The sequence below is a fragment of the Pezoporus wallicus genome, unplaced genomic scaffold (assembly GCF_028554395.1).
Source record: "Pezoporus wallicus isolate ANWC-B61680 ecotype Strahan unplaced genomic scaffold, APGP_CSIRO_Pwel_v1 contig_5785, whole genome shotgun sequence".
Taxonomy (NCBI): Eukaryota; Metazoa; Chordata; class Aves; order Psittaciformes; family Psittacidae; genus Pezoporus; species Pezoporus wallicus.
In genome coordinates this window covers 6,194,619-6,210,378 of record NW_026641150.1, presented here as the reverse complement: position 1 = coordinate 6,210,378, position 15,760 = coordinate 6,194,619, and the positions used below count along the sequence as shown (strand labels likewise).

General features: G+C 41.9%; 1 protein-coding gene across 4 annotated transcripts in view; it reads right to left on the bottom strand.

Moving 5' to 3' along the window:
* Positions 1–15,760, bottom strand: part of AFF3 (ALF transcription elongation factor 3) — a 322,024-nt gene that overhangs the window by 53,033 nt on the left and 253,231 nt on the right. The gene's annotated exons all lie outside the window — the stretch shown is intronic.

Sequence of the window (15,760 nt, the reverse complement as noted above, 5' to 3'; positions counted from 1 at the left end):
AAGGTTAGTTGTGGCGAGACCAGTTATTAGCATCATCAGACTGCATGGCCACAGCAGCTTTGAACAAGACCAAGGTGGTTTAAACACTTGTGCAGGCAAGTGCAGGTGTTTGCTGTTCAGTTGGTGGAGATAGATTCCCAAATCAGGCTGCTTCAGTGGCCCTCAGGAGATCTCCTGAGGTTAATCACCTGGACCTGGGTCCTGCTCTGTGCTTTATATTAAGCTGTTGCTTACAGCTGCACTACTTTCTATGCTAATAAATCATGGCATTCTTGGCCACAGGAAGTTCCCAGGCAGCTAAGCATATGCTGAATTGCAGGAATTCAGTCTCAGAGTTTCAGAGATGGTCAGCATGGATGCCTGATTAAGGTACAAGTAAAACAGATGCAGCTCTTTACCAGACTGCTAGTATTTGGTAACAATGTTAAATGGATTCAGAAGAGAAAAATCCCTGTTATGCTGAAAAATTTGGCCAGTATCATTTGCATAGTTGTGATCATCTATACTATTTTTCTTCTAAATTTTACCTTACGGCACTGTATGCCAAGCAGTGTGCAACTATTGAGTGGCCATGACTCCCCAAAGGCTCCCTTTCCCATAGGAAAGAGGAATGCAACAATTAGTGCTAAGAGTTCACTTGAATAAACAAATCACATTGTCAGCATTGAGAGGTAAGCATGGAGAAAGTGATCAGGATTAATATAAAATGTCACAAACTTTGGAGAAAAAAACAAGAAAGGCTGTATGAATGCTCGCAGTATTTGAAATATCTGAAAAATCTATCACTGTCTGGAAGATCAAGGCCAATTGTGGGAAAACAATACTCTGAAACAGACACCAGTCCCTTGGCTGGTATAAACTGTCATAGCTCCATTGACTTCAATTAGGCTACAGTGATTTAAATCAAACAGTAAATCTGACCAAGACTCTGAAATGATATTTCATGCTCAGTGATGAAAACATATTCCATGGTTTAAAGGAGTTCTGTTGGCAGAGCTCTAGTTTTATTCCAGATTAAAGAACCTGAAACATGACTTCCTTCTTCCCTTGAAGCCAATCTAAAACCCAGTGAAGGTTTTTCACAGAAAAGATTTTATCACTTTGTTGTGAGAAGCAAATTCCACATGGTGCTTCCTCAAAGCACAAACTGAGAGCATTGTGCCAAGATCTGCACAATAAACTCTGTTGCCTGGCACTGAAGATACTGTATGTCTCCCATGCACCCAGCAGAGAATTCCTGTGTCTATAATTGTGAATGAATCACAGAGGTAACAGAAATGTCCACTTCTTGATGCTGCCCCTGTGCATTTTTCAAGTTCTGTTTCAGTGAAGACATCTGAAGCATGCTTACCATGGGGATCTATCTGGACTTGCAGATCAGGCCATCCCAATGTTGTAATAGAACATATGGAGGTATTTTCTGAGGCAACTGTAGAATGAATGCCAAGTAATAGCGCCATAAGGATAGCCTACAGAATGAATGTGGATGTCATCCACTCATTTCAGGCCAAAATCATGCTGAGGAAAGGGAGATGATACCATAAACTCTGGAATATGCACCTGCTTGAGGACAGACAGATACCTCCATCATTTAAAATATGAAGGTTGGTTTTGTACTTAACATACAAATGGGAGTATAAGGAGCCTCTGCTGTATTTTCAGGTCTGCCATGTTAAGACTGAATTACCAAACCAGTTGACCCTTTCACGGCTCTGGTTGCTATCCTAGTCATACATGGGGATGACTGAACTCACCTACCTTCAGTGTGGTAGGAGATGTCCTTTGTTGTTCTTCAAAAGGCACTTGGATATCCTTGTTCTGAACACAGTACGGAAGTAACTCAAATTTATGGTTTTGTACCTTTGCTAACCAAGAGCGTGAAACCAATTAACTGTCTCAGTCCTTTGCAGTTACTGATTGCCAGAACCTATCACTCACTAACAAAAAAGGCTGCTAGCCCTGCCATGGTTGTCTGTTCAGGCCTGAACGCAAAAAATGAGGCTGGGCCCTTCCCTTTCTCCAGGTAAACAATTTCCCAGGAGTCTGTTAATGTCTTTAGGAAACAGAGATATGTTTTCATACCTCATTCCTGTAATGGATGAGGTATGAAATAGGAGTCATGATGAGTGAGAGTCCTGGAGGTTGTTCAGCTTGTCACAATATATAATGCTTCTGTGAAAGCACTGCATTACCTTAGCCGCACCACCTTTCCACAGCACAACTAACAAAGCTCAGCTGCCAAGAACACAGTTCATAGGCTCCACCTATATTTTAACACTCTCCTTGGGAGCTGCTTAGATCGTTTGTGCTGACAAGACTGCAAGTATCATCTGATAATGCCAACCTAAGGTAAATCAGGTCTCTTCAGAGAGTCAGGTGTGCCTTGTGTAATTGCAGCTTAATTGCCAGAATAGTCAACAAATTAAAACAATTTGTTAGGAAAGGCTTTTTAGAAAAACAAGCTATGAAGCTCACACGCACGCACACATGCACGCAAAACCCTCAAGAAAATTCACTCTGGCAAGAGGCCCTAAGGCCTGGTTGGTACTGGAAGCAGCAGAATCACAGCTCCCACCTGAAAGAAATATGGTAGGAAAGAGAGAAGCACTGAAAAAAAAACCTCCAAACCCTTTGGCTAGAAAACCCCTCCAAAAATAAAATGCTACATAACAATAAATAGTGACATCTCTGTATAAATAGCTCCATCAGGAGGACTGTGTGCTGGGGTATCTGAGATGAAAGTGTCCAATAGACCTGGAGCAGCATTAGCGTGGGGATGAAGTGATTAGTTAGCAGGCTGACAGCTGTGCTAGGAGTGCGGTGCCAGATTCCAGTGTATGCTTTCCGCTGCTGCCAAGTGTTTGCTTGTCGCTCCAGATAAATGGAGCATCAGCAGTGTTTTATTTGACCTGCTCACAAGAAAAATAAAGCAACTCTGACTTCCTCAGTGTGTTTGTCGTTGACCTTGCATCAGATGAATAGGAGCAAAGAGATTCTTTGGTCCAGGAAAGTTAACTCTTTAGTAGAAGAGGAGTTATAGAGTCTTCTTATCTTGGTAGTATAATTGGTTTCTTAATGGCTTGAAGTACAGTGACTTAAAAGGAAAAAGTAACAGGCACAGCGGATGTGTCTTATACCGTCCTTGGAACACGCCCTTGGACCAACAGCCTGGAGACTGATTAACAGCTTTGTGAATGGTCCGTGAAGAGCCACCCTGCTGCCTCCAGTGTGGAATCAGGAAACCATTTCTACAGAGACTTTTTTTTTGGGAGGAGTTGGGGGACAGAAATAACTTGTAAGTAGGTGAAGTTGTTGGGAAGATTCAATCAGACAACACTGCATTTGATGTCCTCCTGACACCAAGGGAAATGGCTTTTGTGTTTTTTTTTTCCTTCATATGAACCCACATATGCATTGTGAGCTATATGGGAAGCAAGGAAGGTTTAATACAGATTCCTTTTCATAATTTACCTTTTAGGTTCAGTGAACTCTCTCTGCTTGGGGGTGGTATGCAATATGAAGACCTATATCCATTCCCAACTCATTACTTCACTTTCTCATTAGAGGACTATTAAAAGCTAATTCCCTGACAGATTCAACAGATATCAGTACCACCTGTCTTGGGAACAGATTCTTCACAGATCTATTTGAAGGTGCTTCCAGTGGCTTAGTCTTTGGTGGGATAGGCTTCAATTCACTGGAAGAGATGCTGCAAACATAAAGGTAGTTAAGCACTGGAACAAGCCATCACTGAAGATACGGAAAATTATTCATGGTAGTTTCAGAAACTAGGTAAGGCAAAGGAGCAATGCAAAATTTTCTGTAGAGTAGCATTAAGCCACTATCTTCAAAAGGTCTCATCAGGAGAATTTGGTATCACTTTTCTGGAAATTAGCCTAGGTATTGCTTTTCTTGTCTCATTTATTTCCTAGAACATGAAGTATAGATGTACCTCTATCCAAGAAAACAGCAATTTTTGCTTGTGAGTGACAGCTTCATCAAGCCACAGAAGGCAATCACTGCAGTGCAGAGTAGGAAAATCCCTGTCTGCACTGGCTTACCATCATCTTATTTCAGAGTTACTGTTAATATAACTCATGTTGTGGCTGGCCATATAAATGGACAGGCTTTGGTAATTTTCAGACACATTTGTGCCTCACTTCAGCAGGGCAGTCTTTTGCCTCAGTCAGCAGGGCCTTGACTATGGTTCCGCCTTGCAAGACCTTTCACTAAGCTCTGAGAGTCCAAATACAGATGAACTTGTGCAGATAAAATTACTAACTACCATAATGGCTGTCCAAATGGGTGCAATAAATTTCAGTGTGAGACAAACTCTCTCAGGTTTTACTGACTCTTAATGTTGCTGCTGCCAGCTTTAGTGTTACTCTTTGACTCAAGCCATATTCTGTTGTCTCCCAAAGGTCTTTTTGGCCTGTCAGCTCTAATCAATATGCTGCCTTGAGAAGGAGCTTGTTTTAAGTAGGTTTGCTTGCCATAAAGTACAATATAAAGAAAATTTGACTTCTACTCCTTGTCAGCATATATCATTTGCTATGCAGAGCAGCATTTAGATGGTCTGTTAGTTGAATCCAAGTGCTCTCTTTTATATGTTTCAAGAAATGACAAATGCTTGGAAAAAAAGCATAGTTGTTCTACAGAAGACATTAGACAGTCTCAGGAATGGCAAGCAGAACAGCTAATAAAGCCCGGAATTCTAGCAGAGAGGATGTTAAAAGCTAATTAGTTTGAGATTACTTGAAGACCTGTAAAAGGTTCTTATGTTCTCCATTCTGATATAAGTATAGCCTGGTTTCCAGCAACATCCCAGACTATTTTAATATGTTTTTAGGAAAAGTTGCCTAGGACATGCTGTTTATCTATTATTGACATTCTAGTTCAAAACAAAGGATGTTTAAACCCAATTTTTAGCTGTTGAATATTTGCCTGTGTGCAATCTTCTGTGGTGCTATCTTCTCAGGGGTCTGAGCCACTGGGAAAAAAATTACTCCCATTCTGACTAGGCTCAGATTCTTGACCCCTTATTCTGGCTTAGTAGCATCATACTTTACAGCTTGTATTGGAGTACCCAGAAGTGCTCCTGAAGAGCAGGAATGGTCTGTCTAGTAAGGGTATCAGGATTTGACCCATTGTAACCCAGCAACACAGTGTGCAGATACTTGATGAAGGATTTTAAGACAGAGAGCAGCCCGTACTAGTAACCTATGGTGCCTTCCTCAGATATAATGTGGCCTGTGAAAAACAATGAATAAATATGATAAGCTCAAATATATAAATATATGGTAAGAAAGAGTTATATAAATTTCCCTTTACAATTCAAAAGAAAAATCAAATATGAATTGCATCCTTTTGTTAGATGCTATCCATGGAAAGCAAACTTGGTTTGTTCCTGCACACATAGATGATGAGGGGAGGCAGAAATAAATTATGAAGTAAATATAATTTTATTTGCTTTATTAATCTAGAACGTGGTACCAATATGTCTGGACTCAGTGGCTCCCCAGCTGCACCCTCCTGCAGGATGTTATCAATCCTTTATTTCTGCAAAATGTGCTACCAACTAGTAGGAAAAGCACTAGAACTGTACGAAATTTTAATTAAAAAAAATGGTTTTGCACCATGCTGTGTCCTGATGTAGTTAAACTTATATCTTCCAATATACCTTTCAATCCATATCTCATATGTTTTGCTGTTCATTAACTGCCATGCACCTTTTCAGGTTTCTTATGAATTTACAGTATCAATAAAGCATGCCTAGGTGCCTTTGCCTGTTCTACAATGTATCTTCTGTTCTTTCTGCCTCTCCCAGGGAGGCGGAAAAGAAATGCACACATGGTAATAGGGAGAGAGCATGGGAGCAGGGAGAAATATTGGTCACTGGTGGTGCTTCTCCCTCCCAGTGCCACAATGAGCTGTGCTGGCTTCTTCTTCTCTTTGCCCCCAGGCTAATAGTCCCTTTCTGATGCTCTGGTTGTACAGCAGTAGCTCAAAAACCCCTCTCAAAAGGTCCTGTATGGTCCAGGATGATGTGCTGCATGAAGTGGTGGACCTCTTCAGACCATGAATGTATGTTTAGCAGTATGATTCAGCAGGGAGGCTGTTAAAGGTGTAGGAGAAAACATGTGCTGCTGCTAGGAGTTCAGTGCCCAGCTGTGAGGGTGCACATTCAGTATTTCTTTAAAAGTGTATCAGGTCACCTGCCTGCAGCTGGAAAACAGCTGAGGAAAAGCAGAAGATTCTGCACAAGAGCTTTGCAGAGAAGATGAGACAGGCAGATTTCCAGGAGAATATGATTTTCCATAGTCACTGTAGCAAGGAAGTAACTCTTTGGGACTTTTTTTACCATCCTGACATGACCCTGAAACGCTGCTAGACAAGCCTCAGCTTGGGGAGCAAGATCAAGTGTTTGGTTTTTGCCATTAGCTTAGACACTAGAGGAAAGAGCTAGATGACTTTGTTGATGACTGGCTTGGAGACCCCAGCAGGCCTTCAGACAGTTTTATTAATCATAAAAGTCATTAAAAATAGCCGGTTCCTCAGGGGCAATGTAAAAACAAAACCACAGAAGAATGAATCAGGGCAGGCATGTCCCGTTCCTAGGAGCACTCTGTTGACATTCTGTGCAGGGAACTGAAAGAGAATACTTAGGAGTGAAACTCCCAAGCAATATAATCAAATGCTTTCTCAGGGAAGGGACAAGCATTTTCTTATGGATGTAGATTCCACCATGGAAAGATATTTATGGGCTTTGTGTAGACCTCAGAGACGCTGAATTTTCAGTCTACTCCAAGGTTTGCACATCGTATGCAGAATCAAGCAAGATAATTTTCCCCCTTGCCTTTGCACTTGGCATTTCGTCTTTCACTTTTTGGCTTTCCCCTGTGCCTTTGCCTTTCCCCCTTATACTTCTCTTTTCCCTTTGCATTGCCTTGCCTTTTTTTTTAATGGATAGAGGTAACATTTACTTACCTCTATGCCTGCCTGTGCTCCATCTCAGCAGTACTTAGCTGCATTTGGCATACAAACCTCTCAGGGGCCTAAAGATGTCTTGTGAATCTTAGGGCTTCTCAGGTGACTTTAGATGCCTGTGTTAAGGTACCTGAATCCCGTCTTAACTTTGTCATCTCACAGTTGTGACGAAATACTTCAAAACCAGCCCAAATGTGAAACAAAGCATTGCTACCCTCCTGGGTTTGCAAACAAACAAAATTGATTCTGGTTTTATTTGCTGATAAAAAGTATAAACTTTCTTGACAAAGTTAGCTTTATAGGGATGTTGACCACAAAATGCAAAATGTAAGCATTCATTTCTTTTAGTTTAACTAGAAAGATTTCAATGGTGAAAAAAACTGAATGAAGAACTGGGACATAAGGCAGGCAAAAAAAAGAGGGTGGAGGAGAATCGTAGGAGGTGGGAAGGAGAGGAAGCTTGCAGAGCCAGCTTTTCTGTGGTCTGTGGCGCTGGTGACTGAAACATGTGAAGTAGGTGAATGATGCAGATCTGCCCAGCAAGGTGCCTCTGTGCACCACTAGACAGAATTTTTGGACTTCTGTGGCCTGGGCTTGTAACACTTGGGTGAGACACCATGCACCAGCCAAGGGGGTCAACTGTCTGGAAAGCATCTTGGCAGACAAAGCCCTAAGGGTCCTGATGGACAGACACCAAGCTCACCATGATCTAGCAATGCTTCGTCGCGGCAAAGGCAGCCAACAGCACCCTGGGCTGCAGTAAGAGGAGTGCTGCCACCAGGTGGAGGGAGGTGATCGTTCCTCTCTGCTCAGCGCTGGTGAGACACATCTGAAGTACTGGATCCCACTGAAACCCACCCAAGTGTAACTGTGTGAGCACTGAACTGTTCCTGAGCTCTGTTTGGCCACGAGTGTCCCCTAGGTCTGCGTTTAAAACTCACTCCGATGGCTACATAAGTCATTGCCCCAACCTGACTGAAGTATAAACTTGGCCTTGGACACCAACCCTACGGCTGAAACCACATGCCAGCTGCATAACACATGTTGGCAGCTTTACCCACTGCTCCATCCTTTTATAGGCTGCTCCAATCTCAGTGTAAAATGGACTCTGGGGGTGTTATGAGGTTCACTTGCTGCATTTGGTGTATTTCACAGCAGGTGGAAGGTGCAGCAGCAGGCTGGAAAACTTCTTTCTCATTCAAGCATTTCCGGGTCTGTTTCCAAATGTGGTCAACAGTGTCTGAGGCAGCCCACCAGGTCATGCTTTGTTTATTTAAGTGTACCTTACAGTACCTCCCTCCTTCTATGATACCTTGCTGTTAGGTGACTGCTCGACATTTTTTGGGGAGTATCTTTCAAGTGCAGTTGTATAGCATCACTGCCTAGAGGAACTGCTGACAGTGCCAGTGCACCGAGAGCTGAAAAATCCTTCCTTTCTGAAATCAAGAGTAGAAAAGATTATCATGAAATAATGGACTAATGTGGCCATTCTATCTATGCTGCTCATAAATTACATTTTGAACCTGGCAATTGCAGGGTAATTATGAAGAGAGTAGCTTTCTTGCAGGATCATATATTTCCTATTCTGCCTTCCTGACACACTCCAGTTTAATTTTTCCTTTGTTCACTCAGCTCAGGGAATGGCAATTACCAAAGGTGATAGCCTAGTGGCAATTTTTGAATCACAAAGAGACTTAGCACAGAAATGAGAGGAAAAAAAAAAAAGACAGGTATCACTAGTAATTAAAATAATTTTGAATTAAAGGGACTATTTCAGTAATTGCTTTTGTACTATAATTGTCACCATATAACCTGTCCTTATGAATTACTAACATAGCGAAATAACACTACTGTGGAGAGTGAGCTTAGGAAGACAGCTTTCCTAAACTCGTAGCCTTATCAGTGAGAGATAAGTAACGTTTGGGCAGACGTTTTGGAATGGTAGGTGATGCCACGGCTCTGACCACTAACAGCCATGCAATTTTTCAGCCCTCCTTCCTGTTTTGGCCCTTTCAGAGAGGCACAGGAAAGAGAGCAGGAATTCCCATCTCGGGTGGCCAGAAGAAGGTTTCACATTATTAAAATAGATGATTTCCTTCATCTATGAGCCTCTGAGGAGCATAAATTACAAACAACATCAAAGCGAGTGAAAAGTCTTAGAGCAGACTGTCAAAGAGACTGCTGGGGTTTACTTGGTAGATTTCCATTTTTAAGGAGTCTCAGCAATTTACTTTCTTTCCCAAAACACTTCCATATGTCTGTGGATTATTTATGGTTGTTTTGATTTTTGTTGTCAAGGGTTTTAAAGAAACAATATCGCAATTATTTAACATGGGGAAATAAATTTAGACAGACAGTGCCTGCAGTAACAAATTACTGGGATGATCTCATGGACTAAAACTTTGCAGACTTGCTCTGTGCTCTCCAGGGTTAGACAGCATGAGTTTAGATACAAAGAAAGGCAGTATGGCCAACTGGAAATAAGTATTAAGTCAGATGCTGTAGCAACACAGCGACTAATTATTCATATTGCCATCCCTAATTTTACACGATGAAACAGCATAGCTAGAGTGGCATAAGAACAAGAAATGTGAGATACACTGGCCCAGATTTGAAGGAGACTTGAAAAAAACTGTGTTTAATGATTATTGGAATTTATCTGATAAAAAGCACAAATGTCAGCTGTGGTCTTAGATTAAAAGTCATCAAGGCAAGATGTGAACAGATTCATATTAGCTTCCTAACTTAGGGTAAAGAAGTGACCATTATTAGAAAAGGCATCGAGAGACTATGTGCTGACAAGGTTATTAGCTATTCCCAAGGAGGTGGCTCCTGCTAAATGTGGGTTTTAAGTGCTTTCCCTACTGGGGAAGGTTGTCGTTAGTTGCTGGGACGTGGACTGCAGAAGAGACTTGTGTGTCCCACCTGTATGTAGTTCCTGCCTGAAAGGCCATGGGTATATTCAGCAGTGATCTACAGTCTAGATGCCAGGATGTACTGACCACATCCAGAAAGCCAGGCTCCATCTGTTCAGGAAAAAGGATGGAGCTGTGAGAAGCATTGCCACTTTTCTGGTCACATTTTCAAGTTCTGTCAATATGTTGGCCTAAGCCGTTCTTTTGTTGCGCTGGCAGCCACCAACCACGTGAAATAAAGATCCTTGGGATGAAAGGACAAATCCTAACAGTTTATTTTCCTTTAAGGGAAGGATCCCTCTTTATTTCTCATGTGCATGAGCACATAGGTGTTTGGCAATGAAAAACAAAAAGTCTTTACTAATTGTTTCCAAGCCTAGAAGCAAATGCCAGATTCTTAAATCTGTCATTTACTGCTGGTGAATTATTCCAAAAGTTACTCACAGTTCTTACCTCGTAATTCTTCAAAGAGTATTTTCATAAATATGACACCAATAATTTAAAAGCTGCAACAGCATATGATTTTCAGAGTGACCTCTGATTTGAGTTTGATGGCCAGGAGAGGATAAGAGCAGAAGACTAATCATACTTGATAATCATGTTGCATGAGAAGGAAATGCTAAACTGTGCATCCCTAATGAGTTTGCTGCGATGGGTGTACTTCCATGGGCTGAACCGTAACAGCACCAGTCTTCCATGCACCACTGGCAAGGACTGAAGAATGTAGTCTTTGATTGCCTTGTGTTGACTTGAACCGTTGTGAGGAGCTTGGTTGAAACATGAGCTGGCTTCTCTTCAGTTTTTCCTGATGGAAAACTGGATGTAGTTCCATCTCATGTCAAGCTTATAATTTAAAGCTGATTACCTTCTGCATTGAATGTGTTTGTTTGATAACTCAAAGCTCTGATTTACTGGTTCAGATCTTGATTGTGACCTTGATTTAATGACTGTATTGTCCATCATCAATTAGTTTGTTGTGGATCTGCTAATATTGTGGTGTGTTTTACATTTGTTTGCTTATTTTTCATATACAGGGCTGGCTCATTCAGTCCAATTGTAACATGAGTCATGTCAACTAAAGATGTATGTAACTTAAATAAGATACTCCCCAGCCATGTGGCCCTGCAAGCAAATAAAAAACTCTGCCCCATTAAAAGACACATAAAGATTAAAAGCTATTAAAATGCTGTCTTAGTTAGCAATTAAGCTAAAAAACCCCTCAAGGTTGCAATACTGCCTTTAGCAAGTTCTTTACCAGGTGCAAGACAAACCTAAGGCAATTATTCCATAACTAAGCAAACCCTGTTTACATCTCAGCTTTGGAAACATGTGTTGTTAATCTTAGAATTGGAGTTGCCATGTGAGCTGAGTGTCACTTCTCAAAAAAAAAAGAGAAAAGTGAGACTTTTGAGGGTAATTATTTTTTTCAGCGCAGGTGCAGAAAGTGCCTTTGAATGCCCTAAACATTCACACAAACTAAGATTTGACTCACTCAAACTGCAGCCTATCACAACCTGAAAACAGTGCTGTAAAATCTATTCTTTCAGGCAATGCACGGCCTTAGTAAAAAGTAGCATAGAATTTCTTGACTCAACAGAGACTCATCTTTCCTCCTTCCAAATTTTACCTTCCCTTCATGATCTGGGAACACACATTCTCTCCCCTTTTACACTGGCCAGACCACCACTTCCTTCATCCCTGTAGCTCTTGGATTGATTGGAGGATTGACTGGTAGGTCCATGCTGTTCTGGAGTTTGCAGTTGCCAGTCCTTTCAAGCTACCCTCCCAGTTCAGCAGCTGAACACCGGTGCATGCTATCTCTGCAGATCTGAACTCCAAAGCAGCCAAGGAGTGTGTTGTGACACGGTATTGTGACTTCTCCATGTGGGGCAGCGGGAATTCGTTTGCCATACATTCCCTCTTTAACCAGAGAAGGTATTCATAGAGTTTGCAGTAGTGTATTTAAAAGGCTGATGTGGTAAATTACTGACATATGAACAATGCAAACCAGATTCCCAATTTACTGCTGTTTCATAGTGATACCAGACTTTTGGCCATAAAAAACAACCCTAATAATTTGGGTAGGGAAAATCTGCAGTAATTGCCTGGTCTAACCAATGTGGGAGACCTTACACAGGCAGAGGAGAACAGCAATACTGAGTGGACAATGACAGAAATTTGTCATGGCTCTTGTAATCCTAATAAATGGTTAATGCTACATTTTGAACAAATGGAAGTAAAGAATAACATGCATTTTACAGAAAAGAATGTGGTGTTGCCTCAGATTAGCTAACTCCAGTGAACGTTAAACCACTCGTCTGCTTTAACAGTGCTCTTTGTATGCACACATAAAAAATACGCATGGGAATAATGCAAGGCTCCAGGAGGGGGGCAGATATGCTTGCAACACAAAGGAGAAATTCCTGGATAATCAGGTGTCAACCTGGCACTTTTCACCAGCACTAAATCCCTTATAATTATTTAGGAAAATGCATTCATTTTTTCACAATACTCAGAAAATATCAGCAGTCTGAGGTTAAAATTTGGTGGCAGCTGACAAGCAGATAAACATGCTAATACAGAAAATAGCACAAAAAGAGAAGTTGAACCAGAGGTCACAGTACATCTCTGTATCAATTAGGGAGTGGTAACCTCAGAGGAGTGTTTAGGTTTTGCTGTCTTCCCAAAGAGTTCTCTGGTTTGGCCCCTAAATGACTTTGCAGTTGTTGCTTTCTTCTTCAGCTTTAACAGAGAGAGGTGCTGTGCTGTGGATGCTGTGCTGTGAATCCCTCCTGCAGGAGGAGGAGGAGGAAAGATGAAGATGATTTGACAGCTGGAGGAGCCCCAAATTAGGTTCTTCGAGAGCTCCACCTTTCAACATTCCTATTTCAAAACCATAGCCTACAGATTTCACATCAGAAGCCGAACGCTTTTTTCTGTATTCTCACAGGTCCTGGGAGGTGTTTGCATGAGAGGGGTTACATGGAAAAGTTTCCAGCTGGAAAAATGAGTGTGCTTGTTATTAGGTTCAGCAGAGTGGGAATCTGCCAGATCTGACAGGCTTTTACAAAACTGCTCATTTTCACAGTCTTAGCTCTTTTAGCTATTTTTTTTTTATTGAGTGAGGGACAAGCTCTATCTTATTAAATGAAAACAATAGAATGAGAAGTTGGAAATTGCCAGGAAGCCTGGGAAAGACCGACACTCAGCTGAGATTTCATTCCACGTTTTCCTGTTGACCTCACAGGCTTTTGACACAAGAGCTCTGAGTACATTAAAGAAAGGCCACAGTCTCATTTGGTCCTGTGAACATTGGCAATATGTTATGGGGACAATATACAGGCTTGAAAGGGAAAAACCGCAGCAATGTCCCCATGCCCTGGAGGTTTTGTCTGGTGCAATGCTGTTTAACCAGAGCACTGTGAGGTTTTAAATGGCCGTATGAGATTTATAGTAGGTCACGACCAGATCTCTTTTCAGGCCAAAGTTTGAAAAGTCCATTTGTCTCAAAATTTAAAAAAAGAGTCTGGTAATTCTCCGAGGTTTTTCCTCTTCCTCCAGGCAACTATTTCTGCCTGGCCAAAGTTCCTAAACCTTCCCCAAGAGCCCTTTTAATGTGGGAAATATTGTCTTAGTATCTGCTATCAAAGGAATAATACTGAAGATACAAATATTTACAAACCCATTCTCACTCCCCATGGTTGGTATCAAGCTTATTAAGTTGTAGAAAAAGGGACATCGTGACCTTAAAAGAAGTGGCTTCAGGAAATCAGTATTTGAGGGCATTATTAGCAGGGAAGAGTGATGGTTATCGCTGGGAACTGAATGGGGAAGACTCAAGGTGCAGCCAGAAATGCCCCATGTCTGGCTGTGGGGCCAGCAGCTGAGGGGCAGCCCTGGCTGGGTGGGTGGCATTGGTGGCCCCCCACTGCTGCCCAGCTGGGATACGTCCCACCACTTGTTGGCAAAAGGCATATACTGATGCGGCTGCTAAACCAGACAATGTGCTGGCCCCCTGCCACCCCTCTTTCTCCTGCACAGCAGCAAGAGTGGCTGGTCCCTTCCAATGATGGGGGCCACACCAACATTTCAGCAGTGGCTGGTGCTGGGGTAGCTTCTGCCAGGCTTCGATTATGAAACTGCATGGCAGAGCGGCTTCCAGTGGGGCTTGCCTCCTGCTGCATGGCCCTGAGATGGGGCAGCTGGAGGAGGCTGGTGGGAGATGGGGGTCCTGGGAACGGCTCCTGGCACTCCAGTAGGCTCAGGGTGGTTTTGAAGCATGGGGAAAAGGCAGATTGGTCAGGCAAGACATGAAGGTTCTATGAGGTGAAGCCAGAGAGCCAACAACAGAGGCTCTGGGACAAGGCTCCCCTGGAAAACTTGGAGAGCCAAAATCATGGAGCTCTGGGGCTGAGTGGGGGTAGATGCCTGTGATAGAGTTTCTGTTTTCCACTTTTCTCTCTAAATGGGCTGTAGGAAGAAAGAAAACGAAGATGGGAATGGGAAGCAAAGTCCATAGAGCTGTTGGGAATCAGGCTTTAGCTTCCCCTCACCAATGCCAGCACCACTAGCAGCCTGGGTATGAAACAACACAGACCTCCCCTGGTATGTGTGACGCCAGGTCCAGAGCAGATCCTTGCAAAAGCATATTAAGGTCTTAAGGGGTGACTGCAAAGGAAGAAATTTACTTGGCAGGCCTCTATGACTTTTCTGGGATGACTTTTATCTGTTGTGTAATTCAGAATCGTGGGATTCTTTAACCCTGCTTCCCCATTCTTCTATTTGACAAACTCATTTGCTCATTTAGAGCAGTTATGCTTGATTGTGCCAGTGAATAATAAGTGAGAGCTACTTGTGAATTATTTGGCTGTTAGATTTCCACAGAGAAAGGTCTATTCTCTTCTGTGTGAAGAAGCCCCCCAGTATGAAGAAAAGTTTTGCGCCTGAGACAGGAATGAAAAAGACCTTTAAAATCTTTATAGCAATCTAATACAGAAGACACACTGGTATTCAAAGTATATTTCATTAGGTATAAACTGCCTACCTTTAAAATAAATGATTTTCTTTATTTTGCTAAAATGCCAGAAGATTGCAGACTATATTAAAGATAGCATGTGTCACATTTAAATCACACCCCATGGAAAAATACCTAATTTGATTTAAGTAATTTCTATTTATTTCTGCCTTTTAAAGTTATGTCATTTTCAGGTTATAAAAATGTAATATCTGAACTTAGACTCTTTACACCTAATTTCAATCCAGACCTAATTTTTCAGCTAAGTTAAAAATACATGAGAGCACACAGTCATAATATGATCTGGCCCCTCTCTCACAGCAAAAAGGGCAGCTTACTATAAACAGAGTTCTTGAGAAGGAAGGTCTCCCATTCTGGGGAGGATTTTGAAATTTCATATCATTCCAGTTTAGAACAAAGCTCTCAAATTCTGAATTTTCTCAGGAAACCAGAACCCCAAAAGGAAGCGATAATAATGAAAAATAAAGCAGAAAGCTTTTGTTCTGATAAGTTGTAGAGAAAGTGTCGCCAGACAGACCTCCTGAAAATGCTGACTGAGCGAAAAACCTCACAACTTTGGAAAATGAACCATTTGAGATTTTGGAGACTTTGGAGACATCAAAAAAGCTCCAATAGTTCAGGAGCCCGAGCACCTTCCTTGCAGTCCTACTCATCAGGTTGTCAGCCAGGGGGTCAAGGGAGCTGGGAGATAGGCTGAGTTGAAGTGGAACCATAACTGAATCCTGGTGTCTGTATAGTGAGTCATTCCCTTCAAAATAATTAACTTGTGCAACGTTTGGAAGCAGAAATAGGTAGTGATGTGATTTTTAAAAGCTGCAGATAT